A 27,089-nucleotide genomic window follows, 5' to 3' on the forward strand; every position below is an offset into this window, starting at 1 on the left:
ACTTTATTTTCCTCTGGGTTTATTAAACCTCCCTGTGTAAGCAAATGACAACAACAACAACAAAACCACCTTTCAAGTGTTCCAAATGTAAAAATGCTCTTCCACTTACCTCTTGATAGGCCATTTCTCTGTTGGAGGAACAAGAAAAAAACCTGAAAACAATGAAGTGAAAAAATGTCTTTAGCTGCTGTGTTAATAACCACAGACACTAAAACATGAAAACACTGAGCATTAATAGCTAAGTAGAGTAGAAGATACCTTTACCCTTCAGGAGCCTGTAAAACCATGTTTCACTTCTCTGAGTAGTGTCAGTGGATGGCAGCTTGTTACTTCTGTAAGAGATACCTTTTTTCTACTGTTTCACAACACTTTAAAATGTTTCTCTCATGTACCATCCTTCAATCTCCGTGTGACCATGCAGGTGGGATAATCCCTTACTGTAACATTTAAAAAAGGTGTATCAGTTCAATTATCAATTCAACTATCTTGCTAAACTTTGTTTTGCCAGCACAACCAGTCTCCTGCTTTCCTGCCCTCAACAAGAGCCTAAGGTATCAAACCATGAACATTTTTTTTTTTTTGAATCTTGTCTCCCAGGAGTGTAAAATCTCCTTACGCTAAAACATCAAGTGTGAAGACCAGGGAATGACCTGTGGTTTGCTCTCCTCTCAGTACAAAGCTGCGTTGTGAAGATCTATATGAATATGGATGGTCTAGCCAAGTAATGTCTTCATTGAAATAGAAATATTTGAGCAGAATTGCATTTTGCTTCCTGTGACACAATTATTGCCAGAGAGAAAAATACTGTTGTTTCTGGGAAAATGGAAAATATGTCTGCATGTAGTTTGGTTAAATTTTGTCAAATTGTTTGATATATCTGATAGAATTAGACTATCCATGCACCATGGAAACTGTTTCCATAGTGAAAATTTCTCAGCCCAGAAAGAGTTCTCTCTGGATTAAACCCAAAGATTCAGACTGACTATCTAGAGCATCCTCTAACAGCTGGGAAGGTCATAACTTAAGATGAAATTGCTATCCAACTATCTGGAATTGTGCCATCCAGCTATCTGGAGTTGTACCATCCTGCTGCTGGAATATATTCCTACCCTCCAGAGCATGAGAAGTGCCATGATGTTTCCTTCCATTCCATGCATCTTCAGTCCTAAAAATGTCATCAGGTGATTTAGAGGCAGTTGTACGTTCTGTCAGTATTCTCAGTTACCTATCAAGAATACAGATAATTTATGGCATTCCTTGGTAAAACAGCTGTAATAATCTTCCTCTATAACACCTTATGAAGGCCAGTTACTCTACTGTAGAGGAACTGCTTTCAATTGATGTAGGAAGGGTGGAGAGACTAAAAATCATATGACACTAAGACTTTTCACATTAAATACACTGTTACCTGTTTGAAAATTCATTAAGAAAGAATTGTGGGATCTTGAATGCTTATGGATCAACACGTTAACAAAGCCCAGGAAGGGTACTGGTGGGGGTTTGTTACAGGCTAAGTTAAAAAGAGAAGTCATTTCCTAGGCAACACCCTAACATATGAAAATAAAAGACTGCATTGAATTAAATATTATTTGAGAAGAGATTGTTTTATGGACTGAAGACACCATGCAACAATTTCTGTTTCCCAGGAAATAGGATGGCATTGGCAAAAAGCCCATCCTTGTTCAGTAGTGAAATATATGCAGCAATTAAATAACAACAACAAAACCAATATATAATAATAAGAGAGAAGAAATATATTTCAAATTTTACACTTCATAAATTATGAATTATGAAGGGACATAGAACAATCAGGGAGAAATTCATGGCTGGCAAGCCTTAGAACTAAAGGGATTTAAATACGTTGGGTATGGTGTAAATCCTAGCAGTGGCAAAGAGCCACTGCTTGATGGGTAAATCATTAATAATAATGCAAAAATAGCAGAAGTGTTCAATAGGAAAATCTGTTCTGTGTTTGGAAGGAAGCAAAAAGCAATGTCATGTTCTTATACAAGAGGAGCTGTATCCTTGCCCCTCATGATTTTAAATAAATTTTTTGAAAAGTTTCTGGAAAAGTTTAATATTGTTCCATATTATGTATTATAAAGGTGAAGTGGCTGCTCCCAGTAAACATAAACCTGTTGGTCTGAGAAAAGCCCTACAGAAGACAGAGGATTGGTTTATACAGGCTGGAATTAGAAAAAAAAGTCTGAGGGTTGAAGTGAAAGTAATGTTAGTCAGTACAGTTTGTGAAGTAAGCTACCTCAGATGATTTAAATAAAATATGCTTGATATTAGTTCACAAAGTATAAGCTATCCCTCCTGGAGCTGGGTTAGTGCAGATGTCCATATAGGTGCAGACTTTTGAGAAGTACAATAAATGATTTCATATAGCATAATGTTCTGTTTAGAACAAATCAGGAATAACCCTATGCAATATTAATAAAGTGTGGAAGCACAACTTAAGAACCATCTGACAGATAAATACAGGAAGTTGTGATTATTAGGAAACTGTAATTAATGGGAACCATCTGAGCAGGGCTACACAGATGTTAAAACCAAATCTGATCTAGTACTTTCATCAGTGATCTTAAAGTAAATGTAAAATCACTACTGGAAAGCATTTACTTACAAATGAAACTCAACCAGTGCAATGAACAGAGGAGAAATGAGTTACAGAGGGTTATTTGGATGGTTTAAGTTCGGTATGACCTGATTTTCTTGTCTGTAGATGTTTATTATATAACATCTGAGACAAATATCCTGTATTTTATAGGATCCACATTAAATGTGGAAGGGTCCTTCAACTGAGGTGGTTTAGTGGCACAGTGACTAGCCCAGTTGCCATTACTGGGGTAAGCTGATCTCCTTATCACCCGCTACCTATCAAATATCAATATGAAAGCAGAAGATTCTAGATGACGAAGGTAGCCAAAACCTATTAATGGGTATTTACAAGGGATAGAATCCAGGACCAGGAGTCTGATGAGCTTAACCTTTTGGCCAGACCTTGCTGCTAGCCTGCTGATGACCTTGCACAAGTTACATCATCCTCCTCAGCTTGAGTTTCCCTGTCTAGAAGAGGTATAATGATGCTCACCAATTTTGAGAAAGAACTTAATGAATAACGAAAAGTGCCAGCCAGTCTTACTAGCTCTGTATTATCTTAACTACAGACTTGTGTGGTAGATGTAGTTAGTAAAACCTTTAAAATATTTCTTATAAAGAAACAGACTGACAAAACATTTAATGAATGGAAAAGTAAAGGTGTCATTTGGGGTCTTGGATCTTTCCAAGCATTCAGTGACAAAGTTCTCAAAATCAAGGAAGTAGAATGACAACAAATCACCAAGATTCACTGTTTTGTTTCTGTATAGTAACCCCATATAGCTGTAAAGACATGTTCTGTATTTCTAGCTAGCACAGATCACTTGTAGAATGAGATAAGTAATTCCAGACCGAGCTTTGGTGTCTTCTCTTGGCACTTGACCAGTAACTACTTACTTAGACCTACTTACTTACTTACTACTTACTTAGTGGTTGAATGCAAATCCAAACAATTCTCAGTAAAAATACCATGTTCTGTTTTCATAATCTCTTTCATTAAACCTGTAGATAAGCACCTCTCCTGCTTGTCCTGAGATCTGATTGCCAGCAACAGCAACACCTTTGTATAAACCTGAAAACAAAGACAATCCTATCATCAATAAACCCATAGAGAAAGATTCCACACTCATAAGATATACCACATATTTATTGTTTTCCAGCTTTCCTGCAGGACAGCTGCCTCATGGGCTTGAAAAGCTGGAGGAGGCACTGCCTATTTGCAAGTCCAGTACTGAAGTGAAAGCTGCTCTAAGGGGTGGGTAAAAATTTTATTCTGTAAAAAGGCTGTTTTAGTACTCTGTCCCTTTCAGAGAAAATGACACTGTAAGAAATGATGATGGATACTTGTAAGAATTGCATGGAGGTGCCTCTGCACTGACAACACTGAAGAAAGTGCTCATATGATTTCTGTCCAAAACTAATGAAGGTTTAAGCCAGACCTTATGGAGAATAAACTTTTAGAAGGGAGCAAGAGGTGGGTATGAACCTCTTTAAAGTGCCAACAAGGACCTCAGTCCCTCTAGTTCAGATTGCTTCCCTTAGCTGTGCCTGGTAGAACCTCAGCAGAAGAAAGAAGCAGCCTTTACATGGTGTGGAATAGTCTGTCTCTCTCATTAAATTCCATCCTGTGTTCTCATTCTAACTTGGAGGTTTGGGGTTCCACAACTTTCTTACATGTAATTTAGTTCCTAAACACACCAGAGCCTTCTAATCACATCTGGAAAAACTTTGCTGTGGTTTGAAGTGTACAGAATCTGTTCCATCTCTTTTTAAAACCGTGCTGAGCCCCATCTAATTACTGCGAGTATATTGGTGTATGTGAACAGACAGTGATTCTCCAAGGAGCATCTTAGCCTTAAATACATAAAAACCTGTTCTACTTCATTTCAGAATCCTCACTATATCTTTCAACGTGGTTTTACTACCTGATTTACAAAACTGCAGGGATTTGTTTTGTAAAACCGCTTCGTTAAGGAGGCAAGGCTGACCTACGGGAACTAATTTATTTCCATCTCCTGCCATCTAGTGTCAGCAGAGCCGCAGCTGCAGCTCCAGCAGGTGACACTTGCTCACATGCTCTTCCAGCTTTAAACTGCGAGTAATAGTGCAGCTATATTTTCTTCTGTGTTTAGCAGCTTAGCGCAACAAAAATAGGTGTGTGTATATGACAAAAGATCTTTTCTGTCCTTACTGACTCAGATGTAAGCACTAAACATTTATTTGCAGCCTTTGAATGTGTTTGGCAGTGAAAAAAGGTGCAGGTGTGGAAGTGAGCATAGTTTAATTTAAGAAAATCCTATGTGATCAGTCAAGTAAGCATGCATATTTTTGCAAATACTTTGGAGGGTAATATGAAATATACTATTCAGAAGTCAGTAAGATATACTTTTTTACCTTCTCCGAGGACTTTCAGGTGTCTTGAGGCAGTCTGTTGCTGCAGAAGCCTGGGTGAAGGTTTCTGAAGGCTACTGCATCCATTGGCTGCCAGCAGCTCCACTCCCACACCGACAGACTGGGCTGCTATAAAGACAGGGAGGCAGGTAGGGCCTTCCCCAGGCACTCTGGTATAGCCAACTCTTCACAGAGCTGACTCCAAGCTCACTTCATAGTGAGGTGAATCCTATTACATTTTTCCATCCTTTACTCAGTCTATTAATTCACACTACTTGTCCATTAGTTTCCAGATCTTCTAGTTATGTATGACTGCATCTTCCTCTGTTCCTTCTTCCTCCCTATTGACAGCACTTCCTTTGCAATCTCTTTATTTTTATTTTTATTTATTTTTATTTATTTTTATTTATTTTTATTTATTTTTATTTATTTTTATTTATTTTTATTTATTTTTATTTATTTTTATTTATTTTTATTTATTTTTATTTATTTTTATTTATTTTTATTTTTTAAGCTACCTGACTTTTCCAGTTCCCTCCTGAACTTTCACCCTCTTGTGATTGCTTTTGCCTCAACACAGCATTTTCTCCTTTTTTTCCCTCCCTCCTCCCATTTAATTCCCTGCCTTTTCTTACCTATTCCTCAGGCTTCAATATCTGACTGGACAAAGCCTTGAGCAACCTGGTCTGATCTCACAGCTATACCTTTTTCAAGCAGAAGGTTGGGTTAGAAACCTCCGGAAATCCCTCGCAACCTGAATTTTCTTATGAACCTGTGCAATACTCTTAAGAGAAGGGGGATTCATTTAGTTAAGTGTCCTCTGTTTATGTTTACTCAGAACATTATTTTTTTCCTGTTAAACTCAATGTCAAGTATGTTTCATTAATGAGGTGTATGAACATGTTATCTTGGGTACTACTGCAATGATAGCACTACAGAGATTTTAGTGTTGCATAGGTACAACACCACAAGCATAAATTGTCTGCTTTGGGTAACAGTCACATTCTGGCTCAATCTGTAAGTCCCAGTGATAGCAGTGGAAAGAGGGAGTTTTGAAGTGGTAAGGTTTGGAAACAAGATGGTAGCAAGACAGTAACTCTAACTACAGTTATAGTAGGGATAGTTCATATGGTCCATGGACAACTTTTTTTCCCAACAAGTTTTTTAATCTAACCTTTAATTCCTTGTACAATTTGTCATTGTTCCACCTTACCTTCTTCACTTTCCTTGCAGTATTATTAGCATTAGAGGTCCTAAACAAGATCAATACCCATTGTACTAGCAACTGTATCAAGAAATGTTAATATAAAGATGTGTGAGGGAGGAGAAGAGTGAGAAATGTTATAATTCATACATTGTTTTCTTGCTGTTGTTTTCAAATAAGAAGTTTTGTGCAGCCTCCCCTCCTCTTCCCCCCCAAGGGTAATTACTTTCTTATGCAGACATTTATGGATTTGGGTGGAGTCTTCAAATGAACAACAAACCCTTCTTCCCAGAAAAAAGAGGAGTAAGGTGGCAGTAAGTCCTAACCTTTATTTGTTGAGAACAAAGTGTAAGTTGACTAACTGTACTTTTCCATGTACCTATTTCTCAGGTACACTGACAAAGATATTTTTAACTCAGAACTACAAAACAGTTCCATTTTTAATGGTGAGCAAGGTGTGTGTGTACTTGCAAAAAATGTCTGCATTTCATAAACTGTATAAATGCTTTTTTATTAAATTATAAATTATAAATTTAAAATGCCAATTGCTTAAGAAAAGGTGATCTTCACCTCTGTTAATGACGAATCTTTCCTCAGCCTTATGTAGTAATAAAAAAAATCCTGTCATATGTGCATGAGAGTGTGTGATATTAATATGAACATTGTTTGTGTCAGTTATTCTTCAGGAAAGTCCAGGAACTCAAGGGTGGTGACTTGTGGAATAATTTAGCTTAAGACGTGAATGAAGTAGAAGAATTAGGCTCTTAGCTTGATTGGAGGCCCTCTATTATCCTGAGCCACTATCTAACCATGTTGTAAATGTCATTCTAAAATGACTCAAACTTTCAAGAAAAAAAATGATTAGTTTTTTCAGACCCTTGGACTATGACATCCCCAAAGACAGGTATCACTTCTGTGTAAGAAGTATTTCAGCCTGTCCTTGTGTACATGCTAGGCTTTGGATTGACAGTCCTCTCAAATTTGCTACTATTCTTTCACTTTTACTTGAACTCAAAGTGTTCAAGATCAAAACATGGTATGACTTTTATCTGAAGAATAAGGTTTAATTTTGGTACAAGATGTCTTGTGATGAGGTAAAGTTTTGCCAGACTCCCATAAACACAGTATTACTGCATGGATGGCATCTTCCCACCCTGGTTATTTGGCAAATATTATATCATTTACTTCCTTTTTAATTTACCCCCCTTCTAACTTTGCTCATTTATATATGTAAATGAATATATACATGTAGATTAAGACTACTTTTTAACACTTATGCTGGTTAGTAAGGTTCTTGTGATGAGTATTTAGATGCCAATGTACTCTTTTGTCAAGGAAGCTATGTGGGAAGGAAATCAGAGAAGTAATAGAGCTCTGGATCCTCCCAGACTTGTCACAGAAGTGCTGCATAATGGACAGAGGTCACCCACAAATTATTCCTTCCTCTTTAGCAAGGGAAAATTAGAAGAGGTTTGTGGCTAGACTAAGCCACAGAGTCTTTTTTCAGGCTGCTGTTGGACAATGCAGTACACGCTCATCTCCTTTCTCAGAACTATGTCTAAAGACAATCTGGGAATTGCAATGTAGGAAAAACAAGATCACTGCTGTGTTTGATATTCCTAGCCTGTGAGTCCTTTAGGCTCACTTTAATCTGTGCTTGCCATATATCTATTCTTTTAGCTAAACTGCAAATGAGTAAACACGTGTGTTTAAATTAAACCTCAAAATCACAAAGTCCATTGAAAATAGGATGATCTCTGCATTGGTACATTTCCTTGGTCTAGGAAGACAGTAGGTAGCCTGAACTCTGTTTCCTTTTGTGTGTTCTACCCAACTTGTTTATATAAACAGATATTTACAGTGACCCATTCATTATATAGATAGTGTCTGACATTTAGAAACAGCATGTGTCTCTTGTATAAATTCTGGGGAAAAGGCATAGTGAGCTTTTCACCAGGCAGCACTAAATCTTTCAGTTAATTTCCAAGCACCTGCAGATAAATCTATTTCTCTTAAATTAGAATTATAGCATATGAGAGTATTTAGCACCTAATTTAGGCTCTGTGTAATTAAATCCCTGCTTAATTTAAAGCAGAAGAGTGGTTTCTGTTCTATATATGTACAATTGATTTGCTACATTCAGATTTTAGCATGTGAGAAATAAATTGAAAAAACAAGTTTTTCTGGAATTGCAGTAATCTTCTCTAGCTCTGGCAACCATCTACTTCTTAGGCAATATTTAGTAGTCCTATGATAATAAAAAGAAATTCTTCAAAAACAAAGGAAAAAGTGCCAAAACTCCATTGGACATCACACTATGAACTGCTGTAGGAATCTAAGATGACACTCATGACAGAACAGCATCATACTACTTTTAGACCACTTGGATATCTGTGAAATTAATATTTACTAGCTTTTTTGAAAGCATTGTCAAAGAGTGGTTGCATAAATCCCTATGTGCTTGGTTTATCTTCTCAGGGGAAACATCATAGAATCATAGAATGGCTTGGGTTGGCAGGAACCTTAAAAATCACCCAGTTCCAACCTCCCTGCCACGGGCAGGGACACCTCCCACCACACCAGGTTGCCCAGGGCTTCATCCAGCCTGTCCCAGAACACCTCCAGGGATGGGGCATCCACAGCTTCTCTGGGCAACCTGTAGCAGTGCCTCACCACCCTCACAGTAAAGAATTTCTTCCTAATGTCTAACCTAAACCTACCATCATTTAGTTTAAAGCCTCTCCCCCTTGTTCTATCACTACACTTCCCTGACAAAGAGTCCCTCCCCAACTTTCCTGCAGGCCCCATGTAGATAATGGAAGGCCACTGTAAGGTCTCCCTGGAGCCTTCTCTTCAGGCTGAACAACCCCAACTCCCTCAGTCTGTATTCCTAGGAGAGGTGCTCCAGCCCTTTGATCATCCTTGTGGCCCTCCTCTGGACTTGTTCTAATATGCCCATGTCCTTCTTGTGCTGGGTAACCCAGAGCTCCAGGTGGGGTCTCACAAGAGCAGAGTAGAAGGGTAGAAGGGTTGAATCACCTCCCTTGACCTGATGGCCACTCTTGATTTTATGCAGCCCAGGATACAGTTGGTAATTTAATATTATTTTATAATTTAATATAATTAAGTAGTCTCTAAAAAGGATATTTGTGTTGCTTTAGTAGGACTTGTATAGCAACTATGAACCCTGACATAATGAGTTAAGGAACATCTGTATTGTTGGAACAGGACTTGGCTCCTGCCAGTGGTTTGAAACAACTGTTTCACCACACTGATTAACACGAGTTTAGACTATAATTGGTTACATATGACCTTTTTGTAGAATAAATGGCACTATTACGGAAGTTTAGGAATTTGCAGAGATATCAAACACAGTAGCAGAGAAAGGTAAGAATGGAAGAGATCTGTAGAGGTCACTAATGTGTTGGCACTTCTGTAATCTTCTTTGATAATACATGATGGAGTAGGGCTCAGCTTTGAACGTGATGAAGAATCTATTTGCTAAGCTGTTTAAGCAGTTCAAAGAATCTGATGAAGAGAATAGCTAGCAAACAGCTAGATGTTATTACACACTAAATTCTTCTAAGCAAGAAAAAAAATGAGCAATTAATGTGTAAGAGATCTTAGGAATCCCCTTATTCCATGTGGAGAATAAGCAGAAACCCAAATGAGGGAAAGCTGTTAAAGGTGTGCCATTTGCTTACATTCTGGTAAGGCTGTGGAGAACACTGGAATGGCCTTAAAAATTTCCAGTCCACTGTAGCTAGCCAGTTGTCTAGAAAGCTGAGATGAAAGGCATGGAATATTACCAGATAGTATTGTTCATTTGATCTGAAAAGAGACTTTGTCTGAATGAACTCATGGTGATAAAAATAACAGAAAAATTCCCTTTAGGCTGCTTCTAGTGAATTCCAACACAAATCATAGATAAAGGCTAAGAATGTCTCTTTATAAAGAACCAATTAAAGTTGTTTCTCAGTCTGTGATGTATAATAGGCTATCATTTCAACTTCTTCACAACTGCAGAATATCTAAACTGCGATTTATATGGGATTCTAAGGATCGCGGAAGGATTCTAAGCATCACGGAAATACTTTAAGACAATCCTCTGAATTCAAGCATTTTATATTTCTGTAAATACTTTTGTCATTACCATAAAATTGCCCAGACCATGGCTAAAAGTTCTTGGATTTCATTCAGGACTACTATACACATGCATACCCTCATATCTTATACTGCTTACTTTGCAGTAAGTGCTGTTCAGGTTCTGTATTGGTCCAGATTTCTTCATAGAAATCATTAAGGTGCCTGAAGACAATGCATGTGTAGTGCAGAGCAGCTGGATGTGCTAGCACTCCACCATGGCTTGTATGGGTGAGCTCTTGTGGGTATAATAATGGGAGGGCTCCGGATCCAGCCTACTACCAGTGTTTAGCCACATTACTATAAATGTTTCCATCCATTTTTGTCAGTTATGTACCAGAAGTATCCGTGTTTCAAGATCAGTATATCTCCTTTGTTTTCTGTAACTTGCTTAATTTCTTTATCTACAAGCATTTGCAATAGAAAATGCATTTTTATAATATTAAAAAAATAGGGTAAGGCTTGGGGATGTATCTCAAGTATTTGCAATAACTACAACCCTATGAATAATATATGTCTAATTATGAAATGGTCACTGATAAGTTTAATTAACATATTTCACTTTAGTACTGTAAAGTGTTTAATTAATAAACTTTTTATACATTATCATATTATTAAATGCATCTCAAACTGATAACTTCCGATCTGTTTTGTTTGTTTGTTTGTTTGTTTCCCCAATATATGGTGCTAAAGTTATGATGATATAAGAATATTAGTTCTTGTAGAATTTTATTACAATAATAAAAGCAGGTTAGGCATGTATCTCTACAATAGGGGAACCCAACAGTGCCTGCGGTATAATTGAGGAATTAGTGATATGCCAGATTAGTGCAGGCAGGCATAATGTCCTTCTTTTTTCCTTTTCTTTGTTCTCCACACAAGATTTCAGTTTATGTAGGTATATACCTATTATGCCCATAAGCAGATATCAGACCTTGCAAATTTATTTATATGGTAGTTGTATCAAAATGGATGTTTTCTTCTTGCTGACATGTTTCCCTGCAGATGTGTTGGGCTGTCAAATTGAAATGACAGCTGTTGTCAGGTAGGCCTGGAGAAATGACAAAATGGCTGAGGAAGTCACAGGGACATCATACCCTGGCATACATCCAATAAAAAGTAACACCTTTCCCTACAAATTTCTACTGTAAGAAGTTTGGTAGTGTTATTCATGGATATAAATATATATACATTTGTATTTTCACAATTAGGGCATATTTTTGAGCAGACAAAAATTAAATAAAAATCAATCAGATGAAAAAAAAGTCAATGCCTCTGCTGTGTTTTTTAATGTGTGAATTTCCTTTAATTTTTTTTTTTTTTCTTTTTTTTTTTTTACATCCTGATAACTTCAAGCCTCTTAAAACAAATAATCCTGAGCTTCCACTGGAACTCTTGTAGAGGAGGATGCAGGGTGAGTAAAGTCAGTCCTTATGTTGAACTTCCTCCAAGAAAATGTTTCTTTCACTGCTGAATGAAGGATCTCAGATTGGGTAGTCCTAAGATAATTTTAGTGTTTTAGGCAATCCTGCTGGATTTCTTCCTGCTGTTTGCAGAGTTTTAATTGCTTTTTGGAATAATTTATCTATTAATATAAAGGCTTGAACAGGGAGCTAAGAATAGCTCCCTGAGTTGACTCAAAAAACACTCTAAACTAGATGATCATAAAAGTCCTTAGGGACATAAAAATGAGTTAATCACTCAGTCAAGGTTAGATAGACAATGACCAGCTACTTCTATCTATCTCCTGATTGGAGATCTTTGTGAAATGTGCTGGTGATCTTAATTCAGTTGGCCACGTAACAGAGCAGTCAGCTTTGCAAGCCTTTGCCATCACAGAAACCACTGCCTGAATTGGGTTTAAAAGAAGCTCACTGCTGGAGGAGGTCACAGCAGGCCAGGGCTGATGGATTTTGATAAGACAGTTGAGGAGGTTGGTGCCAGTTCTGCTCAAGCTGAACCTTTTTGTGAATTCACAAAGGAATACAATCACCATGGCTGTCATTCGCACACTGTTCTGTATCTCTAACTTGACTAAACACTGAGAGAGAAAAAAAAACCAAGAGATTCCTGACAGAGTGTCAATGATCTTGTTTCATAACCATCTGGGAACAAGGTGACTTGTCACAAGGGAGACTTCTGGCAGTGTAGCTGAATCATTGACCTTGTAGACTTAAACACCTGGAGTATACAGTATTATCTGGAGTATGTACTAAATTGCAGTGCTCCTTGTAAAAAAAAAAAAAGTATTTTGGGCAAAGTTCTCTTTTTAATTCACACTGTGTGCTGAATCACTGATAAATCTGGTTGCATAAGATCTAAATCCCTATGGAACATTGTGCTCTTTTTTTTTTTTTTTTTTTTTTTTTTTTAATTTGTATTTCTCTATATAGCTAGTTAATTATGGTTCTGCTTGAGCATGCTGCTCTGAATAAATTAAAAAATAAACATAAATATTAGATATTACATTTTCTTTCTAACTCTCAAATGAAGTTGTTCTTTTTCTTTTTTTTCTTTTTTTTTCTTTTTTTTTTTTTTGTTTTCTTTTCCTTCTTGTATTGCTTAGATTTATAGGTGCAATCAACACTAGGAAAAAACCTACAGTATTAATGGTCTGTACTTAGAAACCTCAAGCATTCTGCAATTCTATGATTCTCTGATATGGCATAAGGGGTAGCTGCCATTCTCTCTAGTCCTTCTGGGATGCAGATCAGCATGGAAGAGTTAGGTTTGGAGGAATAAACAAAGCTGGAGTTGAAGTCTGATCCACAACAAAGGTATAGCAGCATTCAGGGAGATCTGAGGTTCTCCTGAGCCAAGAGACAGTGAAGGTGTTGACCTAGGGCTGATGTCAGGTCTCAGTGGGGATACTGCTGCCACACTCTTCTCTTTTCCTCGTCCCCAGGGGGACAAAAGACAGAAAGGCAACGGGGAGAATGGGACACACCCGGCACTGGGGAGTGTACAACATTTCCTTGCACCGTCGTTAGTGAGGGGCAGTGAGCCAGCAGCCCGCCTGACTGTTTTTGTGCCTTGCTCTCCCCTAGGAACTTGTCTGAAGATAAAGCTGTGACTTCGACATGGCAATTTTAATTCATGACAGTGGGCACAAACTGAACATAGCAGGTTCTGTCTGAACATCACTAAAGACTTTTTCAATATGAGGGTGAGTCTCCCTCCTTGGAGGTTTTCAAAAGCTGCTTGGACATGATCCTGGGCAGCCTGCTCTGGGTGGCCCTGCTTGAGGACCAGATGGCCTCCAGAGATCCCTGCCAGTCTCAGCCTTTCTGTGGTTCTTTGAACCTGTCAGCAGTACTCCTAGATAGTTTACCTGACTTTCAAGAGCCATCAGTATAAAACCTTTGCTGATCTAACGATGTTGCTAAAGAACTTTCCAGCAATGCATAGTCTCAGTAGATCTGTAGACCTCATTTTTCTGATGAACTTGTTTATTTCATCTTTGGAGAAAAGAACTTAGTCACTGTTTTTCATATTTTGCTTGTCACTTTCCAAATTGCTTGGAGCTCTCATCTGAGCAAAGTACTCTCAAGATTTTTGTCACAGCCCACTTTTTTCAAAACTCCTGGGAACATTACTTGCTATTTTGATCACTATTCCATCACTTCTGTGAAATATCCCCTTTGAATGCATTTCACTTTTCAGATTATCATTTATAGGTGTTGATTTACTGGCACTTGTGCAGTTATTTTTACCATGCCATATTTTCACCTCAGTGAGACTCAGTATTTCCTTGCAAGGCTGCAGGTCTCATTGCTCTGAGCAGTATTGCTAGACAAATATGTAGGCTTGCTCATGTTTACAACAGAAGAGCAACAGCTCTTTAAAAATGGGAGCCCCACTAAGTTTTATATGCCAGCAACACATAATATGTCATACATTTTTAATGAAATAAAGAATCGTATGTGTTAGATTTACACAATTACTCTAATCACTTTATATTATATTATATTATATTATATTATATTATATTATATTATATTATATTATATTATATTATATTATATTATAACTACTGAAGATGTTCCAAGTTTTCCTTGTCTCAGATGAAATGCTAGCAAACATTCGCTCCCAAGTACATAATTCCAATCAAGGAATGTGTCTAAAGGTATGCATATGTAACAGGATTCTTCTTGATGAATAAAATCAGGGAATAGGCCAGTGAATGTAGTTAGTGCCTCCTTGTGTTTTGAAATATGTTCAAAAGACAAGCTGAGACTGTTTATTGCTCTCCTATCAGTGCAAAGTACTAATGTTGAGGAACCGCAAGGGAAGAGCTGGAGGCATTTATACTGACTGCAGTGTTTGAAAAGCAGCTTCCAAGCAGGAGGGCTTTCTTAAAAGCAATGTGAGCAGTATTGGTAAGTAGCATCTGCTTGGAAATAAGGGTTGAGGTTTTTCATCTGACTGAAATGAAAAGAGTTGCTGCTTCCAACTGTGGCATCTCACCTTGGCACCATGTTAAGCTTAACTGAATTTACAAAATTGTCCTATGTAGCTCTCACACATCTCAAACAGAATGGCAGATGCTGTTTTTCTTCTTGATAGTGCTGTTCTCTGATCTTTGCCTACAGACTTGAGGTGGGTACAACTTGCCAGTCCCTCCTTTCCTTCAGAGGAAAGGTTCCCTGACTGTGAAGAGGACAGTGGTACACCTCAGTGAGGGTGAAAAACAGGCCCACCTGCCCCTAAAATAAAGAGAAAATGAATAAAAAGTTCAGAAAATAAATCAGTACTTGTAATAGTGGATACTTCAGCTTTGGAGATGGAACTGGTTCAGCCAGTGCCTTTCCCCCCTTTCTCTGTACCCAATCTCCAAATCAGATTCATTTTTGTTGCCAGTGTCTGTTCCTCTCTGTCTTTCAGAGTGTTTGAGTCTTGCTCCTCATCTGTTCTCAGTCCTACGCACTCTCTGGATGCAATTTGGCTCTTTGCTCTATCTCAGCTTTCTTTATCTGTTGGTTCCATGTGTCCCTTCTGCTACCTGGAGATGGTATCCTTCTCAGTCATTGTCGATGTATGTGTGCCTCCTCCCTTTCAGACCCAAGTCTGTATCCACAAAAAGACTTGGTCAGTTTAACATTATGTGGGAACAGCTCCCTTGTTGGCTGGCTGCCACTTCATGAAATTCTCAGGCCTGTGTTATGTGCTGAGGCTTCTTACTCAATGCACATGAAAATCAAGCACCCCAAAATGGGGTCCAAAACAAAATGTGTGTTGAATTAAAAAGAAAATGTGTTTCCCCAGTGAAGTGGTTGCAGCACTGAGCTGCACTGTTCAAGAAATGGACAACTCTCTCAGGCACATGGTCTGATTTTTTGGGTGGTCCTTTGGGGACCTGGGAGTTGGACTCTTTGTGGGTCCCTTCCAATTTGGGATATTCTATGAATCTGTGATTCTATGAATACAAAGCTTTTGGTGTTAGCTAGTCAGTAACAGTATACTACTGGAGAAAGGATGAAGACAACATTGTTCGCGTATCAAAGCAAGGTTAAAAGGCTTTTATTTGTTCGGTGCTATACCACTGTTCCACTGCAAACATTTTGGTGACAAAGCAATCTTTTTTTTTTTTTTTTTTTCTCTCTAATACTGAGTGACAGCTGTCTGAATATCTTGAGATACGTGTATGTATCACTGTACTTAGCACCTGTGCTTGTTTAAATCCAGCTTTCAGACCCTGAGGGGTCTGAAAATTTGAGTTTCTTATCTTGCCCAAAAACAGATCATCCCATAATCTCATACTCATTCTGCACTTCTCTTTGAGTCTGGGTTTTCCCTGATCCTCATCCATTTCCTTCAGAGCCTTCAATGGATGGCACTTCCTGCTTCCCACCTGAAATTCAGGTCCCTACTTCAAAGAACAAATTGCTAGAACTTTTAACAACAACAACAGAGTATATATATATATATTTAATATAGACAAACCCACATTCTTCCCCCCTTCCCCCCCCGCCCCCCCCCCCAATTCTGACTATCTAGCTAACCTATTTTTATTGAAATCTGTTCCTTTCCTTCTCTTGTCCCTCCTCCCCAGATTTCAAGCTGACATGGTACTTGGCCTGAAAACAAAATAGAAGGGCGGGCAAACCACTGGTACTTGGCAAAGCCATCAACAATTAAACCCAGCAATTTAGGTGGGAAGTGTTCTGTAAGCTTGATAATAGGTTCTGCTAGTGCCATCTACCATAGGAATGAAGCAATGCACTATGGAAGGAAATTGAATAGGGTCGATCTTGTTTTCTTCTACTGCCATGGAAATCAGTGGAATCCACAAGTCTGTAAAGCTCTTTATGGACCCTTTCTTCTGCTGAACCCTGCTTTTGCTCTGATTTTACTCCTGTGAGGGAGATCAAACAAAAGACCAGTATACTTGAGCCTTGGTCCTCTTGTGCTAGAAAACAGGCACAAAACAGAATATCACATCAATGCTTGGGTATGAGTCTCAAAGAGAAACAGAAGAACACTTTCCTTTCTAAAGCTGACCTAGTCAGTTTGATTGGGTTACTGGGGAGGGAAAACTTTCCTGCGCCCATTCTGAAACGTTCCTAGTTGGCTCTAAAAGGTGCTTGGATAAAAGAACCAAAAGCTCAAATAGACATCTATTGAATTCGAAGTTCCCTGAAGTACATTCCTCTTCTACCCATTATAACTCTGTAGTTATTTACTTCTAGCTGCTTCTGAAAGTTACATTTGAGCTTCAATGGCTGGTGCTGATGAAAGGTATAAAAGCATTCTTGTAAATTACAAATACTAAAATCTGGCAGCTTGCTCCATAAAGAATTGTACTACAACTGACATGCAAAGTTGTCATCCTATCCATCTGTTCCCTGATGTGTGTTTAAAAATGGGCAATGCCACAAAAGCTAAATCCTGAATGAAGCAATTGAAAAACACTGCTTATTCTGGTTCCTGGGACTCAGAAGAATGAGGCAGTCGTACTGAAGCACAACTCAGCTGAGTAGCAGGAGAGCTCTAGTGGAGCATTTTGCAGCACAGTAGCAATAATAATTGTAAAGAAGGATATGCTGCTGGCATGAGGCAATTGATACCCTTGATCTGCCCCTTAGATGTTGGCAATGTGTCTAGCTTGTGCGCTGAATCTTCCGTTTCACTACAGCATTGAACTCTTAACTGTGTTATTCCTCGTGTCTGGAGACAGTCATGCAATGCTGTCATGCAAAAATGGTTCATCTGTAATAGAGGCTTGATTTTATTGCTATCAAAGTTATTTGCCAAGATTTCTTGATTTCATTGGAAACAGAGTTGACTGCATAGATTTAAAACCTAGACTGTGAGAATTATATTTGCCTGTCAAATGTTCATCTGCCCATTGTGAAAGAATATTTTGTGGGATGGGATGAGTTTTATTTATTTATTTTTTTTAATAGGGGGGAAATAAAGGATAATTTACCAAGAATTTACCAAGAATAATTTAAACATTGTATGTGTTTTATTCCTTGATCAGTGACAGGGCTTATTTTCTCATGGTATAGTAAGCCATACTAATTAGGAGCTTGTGATCTTTTTCCTTATGACTCTCAGTTAGTTGCAAACCAATTAATTGGTGTAGGAAGTGGAGGAGAATGTGCTTTTTTTTTTTTTTTTTTGACTGGGATGAATGTAGTTATTGACAAATGACTTTTAGTCATACATTTTAGATACTGAAGCACCCTTTCTGTGGCATCTCTTTGAGTACATACTATTTTTGCCTTAAAAGACAGCTCAGCTAGCTATTAAACCCCATATTCAGAGATAAATTACTTATCTAGCTTGAATGATAAAAAGCAAACATACAACAAAACAAAATAAAACAAACATAACACAGGAATTTGTGATTTTGGGGGATTAGGTTGAATTGTAGAGTAACTCATATTTTCAGATGGAGTGAATGACAATGTTGATGTTCAGTCTTTTTTTTTTTGAGAATATCTGCAGACCTGTCTTGCTCAATGCATCTAAATAACTCTCCTGCAGTTTACATAAATGTTTCTACTACAAAAGATGTATAAATTTGGATGTTTAACAGTCTTGGCCTAAAAAATGTATATAATAAATCTTTGTGAGTTATAAATTATCTATAAATTACTTATAAATAGCTGTCAAAATCTTTGCAGACTTTGGTTCAATTTAAAAATTCCTGGCTTGATTCTGAAGTAGGTTAGGCCTTCTTTAGATGAATATGTTTCAATTATAAAGTTTTGTTTGAAAATGTACACATTTCAATTATAATGTTTTTCATTTATGATTTCTCAAATATATATATAATAACAGTTTTCATAATATAATAATAATGGTTTTCATTTAAAAGTTCTCAAAACATAAAGTTTTGTGGCAGATATAATCAAGTTCAAATCTATCAGACATTTTAATGTAAAAACCATAAATAAGTATTCACTGATGATATGAAGAGCTATAACGTAAATTTAAGTATACATAATGCAAAGTGTTTTTAATATATTTATCCCTTCCTAAGTAGAGATCAGTTCTGTAAATTCATATATATATATGTAAATATGAATTCCGGTGGACCCACTTCTGTGATTGAAGCTTGTTTTAAACGGTTTGGGAAAACATTTTCGTGTGTGTATACTCTTCTTATCTTTTTTTCTGATGCAGATCCACGAGAGGGCAGTACACAGCAAGGGTAAACGCAGATGGTTCTTACTGCAATGAGCCTCAGGCAGCACCCAAGCAATCAGAGAGAATGAGGCCGGAACACAAAATTGCTCGCAGAGCCTTAGAAAAATCTTGAGTCGAGTCTGCAAAAATTCTGACTGTTACTGTTTAGGTGAGCTTTGTCTTCTGACATTGGAGGCTGCTGTTAACCTCAGTACCTGTTTTTGCAACTGCAAGTGCTCTATATTTACTGCAAAGAGGATGGAAACACTGGATTAATACAATAATCATTATACTAAAGGTGCTGTGGCTGTAATAGAAAAAAATGTAGTGAAATAAAAATTGTGAAAATTAATGATAATAAAAGCGTCACAAACTTGTCAGCTATTTCAAGGCTTGAAATAGCATGAAGAATTAGTCAACTGATAAGTTGCTACATGGTTTTGTACACAGTTTCTTGTCTTATTAAAAAACATGAGTTCAAAGACTGTTGCAGAAACTGGAAAATCTGAACTATTTAAACCTGATTGGGGTTTCTCCTTTAGACCACAAAGCTTGGCATGCTATGTTTCTGAATGCAGCATTACATTAATTAAAAATTAACCCATCTATGCTTGCGGCAATAACATGTTGGCTTTGTAATGTGTTGATGATGGAATGGTGATGGTGTACTTGATGTATAAAAAAATAAAAAATAAAAATTCAGCATGAATTTGTGATTGAATTGTTTTAATACTGAGTATTAATGGATTGAAATTTATCTGTGAGTTAAGACCTAAATATTTCACTTTCTTCCTTTATAGAAGGTGACTTTCTGAATATTACTTAGTCAATGAGCTAAACAAACTAAATAAACAAGATCTAAGCCAAAATCTCATGTGGTCTTTTAAGCTTTTTGCAGACGTAACATGCATTTTTGTGTGCCCCTCTAACTTTCCTTTTCCATAGTAAAAGATGTCATACCTCACTTGTGACAAATTAGGCTTGAAGTTTACTTTCACTGAGAGTGGGTATGCAAATGCAGCTATAGATTCCAGCCAGACATTCCTAATTTAGTCTTTCTGACAACTTCTCTCCGTGGACTGAGCAAGATGTGTCTGCCTTGTGCAGTAGTTTTACCCTGTGCTGGTCTCTCGTATGCAAATGCCACAACAGTCACTGTGGCTTCATTAAGTGTCCAAGGCAGGGCAAGCTGCAGTGTGGCCATGGTTGTTTATAAGTACTCTGCACAGAGTTCAGCAGTGTTTACTCTATGGCTGCTTCTGGTGCTCTATGATTTGAATATTAGTACAAGAGACAGTGACCGGTATAGGCAGGATATCAAATTCATCCTCCCTGGGGCCCTGTACAGGGAGTTCTGGGTGCAGGACTTCACCCATCCTTATTCCCAGACCTTGGTTATGCTGTTGGAAGGTTTAATTTATGCTTGGATTTTAGCTCTGCTCAGCCCTTTCTGCAGCAGTGATAAGGATCCTCCATGTCACAGCTTACAAATGGAGAAACAACTCTGTTTCCTTCACTCCCTGCTGGGACGTGTTTTTGTGTCCTTTTGAGCTTATCTGTATCCACTCCAGAACCCATCCAAATGCATGTGTATGTGTGCGTGCCCTTGTAGATAAATACACACAATAACACACACAGATGCATATATACAAACACATACAACGCCATATGCTCTCTGTACTTTGTTTTGCAGATGGAAGGGAAGAAGGATGAGTGTTCAGATGGATGGGCTGTGAGTATGTGAGGTGTGCATGCACACAAGCTTGTGTTTGTGCCAAGCTAGGATAGATGGAGGGACATCCAACTAGAAATGGCTGGTAGAAATAAGGAGTGTGTCATGCTTGACAAAGGAGTGGATGGAAAGGCTAAAAATGAATAAAAAGCTCCAGAAGTGTAAGTGCTGAGTGCCACTGAACAAGTATGTGAGGAAAGAATTAGCTATGTGCTCATGCAAATACATTCACTTACAATTTATGTGTGATGTATATGCTACACAGTTACAGGAAAGGAGAAGCGACAGTGGAAGCAGAATTTTTGTTGGTCATATATGCACTCCATGAGGAGACCTCCGCTCTCTGCAGTCGGATAGCATTTGTGAGAGAGGTAGCCTTGAGGATGGGTGCATTCAGCTTGTGGGGTGAAATGTAAATCACTTTTGGAAGTAAGCACTCCCTCTGTAGAAAACACAGCATAAGCTGTAAAAATGTTCTAGAGGAAACAGACTGAGGGATGTATGTATAGTGATCCTGCCCAGAAGACCACTGTACATGGAGGAGTTAGTGATCCACAAAGCAGTTATCCTGAGCAGGCCCTGGGCTGTGCTGTATTGTGCGATGCTGCACGTGTGGCTTTGCCTTCAGCAAACACAGCCTGTGTTGTGCTGCACAAATCCTTTGGCTGCACGATAGACTCAGCCAGGTTGTTGTCAGAGAAGAGCCTGCAGGCAGCTCCCACTGGGTACTGGCGATTATGCCACCTGCATGGCCTTGCCTTTATCTGAATGTGCAGCAAGTTCTCATGCGAGCATCTTTTTTTGTTTGACAATTAGAAATGATGAATAGACTTGTTTTCTTCTAATAAAATCCCATAATAGCTCAAATGAGCAAAATGGGAGAACATCTACGGACAGGGTCTATACAATGTGCTGCATGTGGATCTGAGCCTCATTTGATGCTACACCACTTGGAGTTTCTAGCATCTAAAGGAATATAAGATTATTATTTTTTTTCTCCTTATAGTGTTAGCTCTATCAAATAGCATTTCAAACGATACCTTGCAGAATCTGAGTGCCTTTCTTACTGGCATCATAGCAGACCTTGTGCAAAACTATTTGGCAGATGAGAGGCGGACTGTGTATTATCTGGATTTTCTGAATGATATTCTCAGCCCCACTGAAATGAGTGCCAAAACTTAATGCTGAGTTGAAAAAGGCAAGGCTTGACTCTTTGGAGCTCTTATTACAGAATTATGTTATCACATGCACTCACAATGCTGGGTGCACTACCATTTATTTTATTTTTTTCCAAATTGGTGACATAGAACTGAAGATGGGGATGTTACGGATCTTAGACATTATGAGCAGAGAAGGAACTGTTTAGATTCAGAATTTTTTAACCCTGAAAGGACCTCATAGGTCTTGAGGTCAGCATGAAACTCTGAACCAATCCTGTCAACTACATTTTCAATTTTTCCTCTGAAATGGTCTAATTTAAAAAGAACAAGATTCTCTGAATTTTTTTGCAGAACTAATTGAAACTGTGAAAGAATGAATGACCATATAAGAAAGGAAAAAGCAGTTTTTCTTTGATTTTTTTTTTTTTTTTTTTTTTTTGACTAAAAATGTAACAGTAGGCTTGTAGCTGAAAATTTGACTTTCATAACTTCTTTTGAAGGTTTTTGTATTAATAATTCTCGGTCATTCTATATTTTCCTGATGTTCCAAGATTGCTGTTTTAATTCACTTTAATCTGTGTGTGAATAATTGATCAGCAGCTTTTCTATGGTGTCAGTATAGTAGAACTACCTAATGTACCCAACTTTTTACATGAAAGATGAGCAGTTCTGCCTACAGAATATGATTAATCAAAAGAAATTGTAAATTATGTAAGATACTGACTTCTTTTTCCTTCTCCTCAATAACTATGTAAGTGACATTAAGTAATGCACACTTTTATCATTAAAGGAGAAATAAGTTAATGTAAGAAGTTCTAATGAAAATCATATAAAAATAGTAATGAAAAAAGAATATTATATTGAGTTTGATACATGTATTTTAAGCTGCAGACCATTCATAAAAATAATTCTTCTAATCACTGTTGGCAGTACAAGAAAAACAGACAGAACTGTTCCAGAAGAAATACATTATTATTATATATTTTTTTTTCTGCGTCATTCCTATTTGAAGTAAGTAAAGAAATTAGTATCTGGGTATGACTGTATAGAGGTGGCAGTCTTGTTTTTGTCATGGTTTCTGTAGGTGGAAGAGATACACTGAGCAAGACAAAAGTACAGAATAATAACCAGAGTAAACCAAAGCAGATCCTGTGTTTGTAGAGATGGAGGGAATCTCTACAGTAGAATGAGAGAAGATTGAGACCACAACCTCAGGATGCATCAATGTTTGAAGAAAAAGAGAACTAGACTAGCTGATAAGGTTGGAAAATGTAGGTAATGTTCTTTACTTAGGCACACTGATTTTTCCTCAGCTTTCTTGCTCTGTTGTGAAAGGAACAGCACTTTTAGCCCACTTTTAGAGTCACCTGGGGGTGTTTAAGGAAAGGTTGGATGTGGTGCATAGGGACATGGTTTAGTGGGTGATATTGGTGGTAAGTGGATGGTTGGACCAGATGATCTTGGACATTTTTTCCAACCTTTTGATTCTATGATTCTATGATGAATTCCATTCAATTCTAGGTACAGAGTAATGTAATTGAAGATTTAAACTCAGGGGCCCTTGTACTAAATATGTAAAACTTTTTTTTTTTTTTTTTTTTTTCTTTCCTCAAGGAAGACATTTTCTTTCAGATTTATAAGACAAATCCTTTCTGCAGCAGCTATGTGTGAAAGGGTGAATTTTATCTCCTGAATGGAGCTGTCTTTCCAGCTATGCATATTTCTGCTTGTGCCTTTCTGGGCATCAGGAGTGTAGGTTTCTGTCGGTGGCTCTAGAAGTGAATAGTGTTTGAAAATAGCAAGACAAATCTAACTCTAGCTGTTATTTCTGTGGTTTGTGACCTTAAGACAGTTTGATGTAAATTTGAGCACATTTCACTTGAGGTAAGAGATATTGGATTGAAAGAATCAGTGGTGTCATAAATCTGTATAAAGACCCAGGTGACACAGTATCATGTGGTTACAGATGCATGTAATGGCCATAAAGTAGTTAGTGCTGGTACAGGCACTGTCTAGAGCTTTATGTCTTGTCTTACTGGATAAGCTCGTATTATTTTGTTGGTGTAATGGATGAATTATAGCTATTGGGATGAATGAACGCTTGCCTTACAATAAAGACTGTAAAGGTTAAAAAAAATTCTTAATGTGGTTAGCAAAGAACTTGGTGAATATATTGTGTTTTTTGTGTTTATAGATGGGTACAAGTTTATTTGAGTAGCATCTTTTCCCAAAAGCACTAAAAAATCAGAGTTCTGCTTTTAATGTTAATGGCTAGCAACTCAGCACATAGAAACATAGCCAACTTGGTCAGATATCAATCTCTGTTGTTTCATGATTTTCCAGGGCTTCATTTCAGAATTTTAAGAAAAGTTTTTCAAAGGAAATGGTTAAAAACTTAGGATCAGAGAGCTGAATGCCATCCTTGGCCAAGGAATGTTAATTTTATTATTTTTTAAAAACAATTATATGAGTGAGGAGTCTCAGTTTTGTACACAAAACTGAGCTGCCATGTTCTATCTCTGTCCTTGGTTCCTTTGAAATAATTAACGGGTAAATGTTGAAAAGTATGATTAAAATATATATATATTGAACACTTACAATTATTAAAACTGGGTTTTGTTATGAGTGTTTGGCTTTCTCTGTTTTCATTGCTTTGTTTCCCTTTTGCATAAGAGCACAAGTAGCTTGTCAAGCTACACGGAGATATATCTTACTGTACATTAATTGTTTTGAATGGATATCTGTTACTGATTATGTATCTGTTTAACTTTACTGATATGAGTAGTATTCTTTAAAATCAATGGTGTTACTGTTTTAGGTAGATATAAAACTCAGTATAGGTGCCTAAAGTCAGAGCATCAGTCTCCAGATATTCTGTGAACCTATGATAAAACAGGGCAGCTTAAAACTATGGGAAGAAAACTTCATTGCTCTGGCTCACACTGAAAGCACAATGTTGTATGATGTAATATTATGATATCTCAACAGTCAAGAACTAGAAAGATGGCCTATGAAAATTAGGAAAAAAAATAATATTTGACTAAATTTCTGGATTTTCTGAAATTTAAGAATGTCCTTGAATTATGTAACTATAGTTTGGCAATTTTCTATCCTTGGAAGCACTGGACAATAAAAAATAAACAAAATGAGATGTGAAACTTGTGGTGGGCTGACCATGGCTGGCAGGTAAGTCCCCACCCAGTTGCTTGTGTACTCTCCCACAGAGAGATGGAAGAGAGAATTAGAATAGAAAAGGCGAGACAAAAACTCATGGATTGAGATATAGACAGTATAATAAATGAAGGGGAAGGGGGGAAATGTAAAGAAAACAAGTGATGCAAAAGCAGTCACTCACCAGCATGAGCAGATTGCCCTGAGCAACGGATATTTGGAAAACTTTACCCCCGATTTTATTGCTGAGCATGACATCATATGGTATAGAATATCTCTTGGCTCAGTTTGGGTCAGCTGTCCTGCCTGTGTCCCCTCCCAACCTCCCCCCAGCCTGCTCACTGAGAGCAAGAGTGAGAAACAGAGAAAGTCTTGACACTTTGGAAATGTTCAGCACTAGGAAAAACATCATTTTTTTATCAATACTATTTGATCACCAGTCTAAAACACAGCACTATATAAGTTGCTATGGAGGAAATTAACTCCATCCCAGCTAGATCCAGTACACTTGTAAAAGTTGATGGAGCTGACAACACAGTAGCTAATGTGTATTTCCATTCTTAATAAGGACTCTATAGCCAATCTGTTAAAAAAAAAGAGATAAAATAAATAAGATGTGAGATCATACTTTTATTTATGTTGAAAACATAACTGTTATCTGTAATGAAGTGTGAACTTAGACTAGACTTAACTCAAGATTACAGACAACAAGCTATGTTCTGTTGTAAATATGGAAGAATATGGCAAATAATATTTGGGCAGCTTTAATTTCTTATCTGCATGTCTATTCTTACTTGATCTTCAGCTGTTGATGCTAACAATTTGTGTTCATACACATCTCAGAGAGGGCTTTTTTGTGAGAAAATGTCAAAAAAATGCTTATTTATTATTTAGGTATTTAAAATGATTCAGTCATCAGTTTGGAAATACAACCAAAACAAATACATACTTTAAATAGAGGGTTTATTTCCCAGAATAGACAGCTCTGGATGATCTATAAATACACTGGATGTGTCCGTTTCTCTACTGGGAAATCAAATAAATGTTAAAATACATTTTGAAGAGCTTTGATGATAGATATCTAAAATGTTGTGGGTCAAATTCCTATATAGTTTAAAGCAGCCTGGAATCTATGAAAGGTGTGATCAAAACAGTATCTGATACACAGCTAATGACCAGAGAGAGGCACCATCTCCACTTCATGCATTTTTAGTACTTCATATTCGTATATTCTTAAATGTTATTCTGTCCTAATTGGAGTTGCTACGACAATATTACAATATTGGCAGTGGATCATCTACATTTAAGACATATTTTCCAGTGGCATATCAATGAGCTCTTGTTATTTCAGTTGTGTTCCACAAAATGACTCAACTTGTTCTGTGATTTACTCAAATGTTCCTCATGAACATTTTTGATGGTTCTTGTATATTTTTAGTTTTGTGAACTCTGGTGGTGATCATGACAACTGTTTCTGTTTCAGATCTACACTTTTCTCAGTCTCTGCTGCCACATGGGAATCTCTGAGCTTCTGCTTTCTTCCAGACACTCTTTGCACACAAGGGAGTTACATTTAATCTTTCAATAAGCATAAAAATAATTTTATTATCAGAAGTGCTGTTTGCCAATTAGCTGGTAAATAGAAATAAAAATTAATCCACATAATGATCCAATAGTATTCAATTAGAGAGAATAATTCTTATGCTATGCACCATATGAAAGCTTCTTTACTGGGAGGGTAACTGAAGCAATGGCACAGGTTGTCCAGAAAGGTTGTAGAGTCTTCATCCCTGGAGATATTCAAAAGCTGTTTGGTCATTGTTGCAGGAAATCTGCTCTAAGTGGCTGTGCTTGAGCAGGGGGGTTGGACCGGATGACATTCAGAGGTCCCTTCCAACCCAACCAACAATTCTGTAATTCTCTGATCCTGTGAAAGAAAATATATTGCCCTGCCTCCCCTCTCCATCCCCCCCCCCCCCCCAAACCGGACAAAAACTTCATTGAAATGAAAACGAGCATATTCCGCATAACTCTTTTTTAATATAGA

At 37.4% G+C, this 27,089-nt stretch overlaps 1 long non-coding RNA gene across 1 annotated transcript; it reads right to left on the minus strand.

Moving 5' to 3' along the window:
• Nucleotides 1-381: 381 nt before the first annotated feature.
• On the minus strand, nt 382-3,597 carry LOC311432436. Its single transcript, XR_014690066.1, has 3 exons — nt 3,531-3,597; nt 1,110-1,225; nt 382-437 (listed from the first exon to the last, which is right to left on the minus strand). It is a non-coding gene; the product is annotated as an uncharacterized lncRNA (long non-coding RNA).
• Between the last annotated feature and the right edge of the window lie 23,492 nt (nt 3,598-27,089).

This window comes from Aythya ferina (genome assembly GCF_964211825.1).
Source record: "Aythya ferina genome assembly, chromosome: 2".
In the NCBI taxonomy this organism is placed as follows: domain Eukaryota; kingdom Metazoa; phylum Chordata; class Aves; order Anseriformes; family Anatidae; genus Aythya; species Aythya ferina.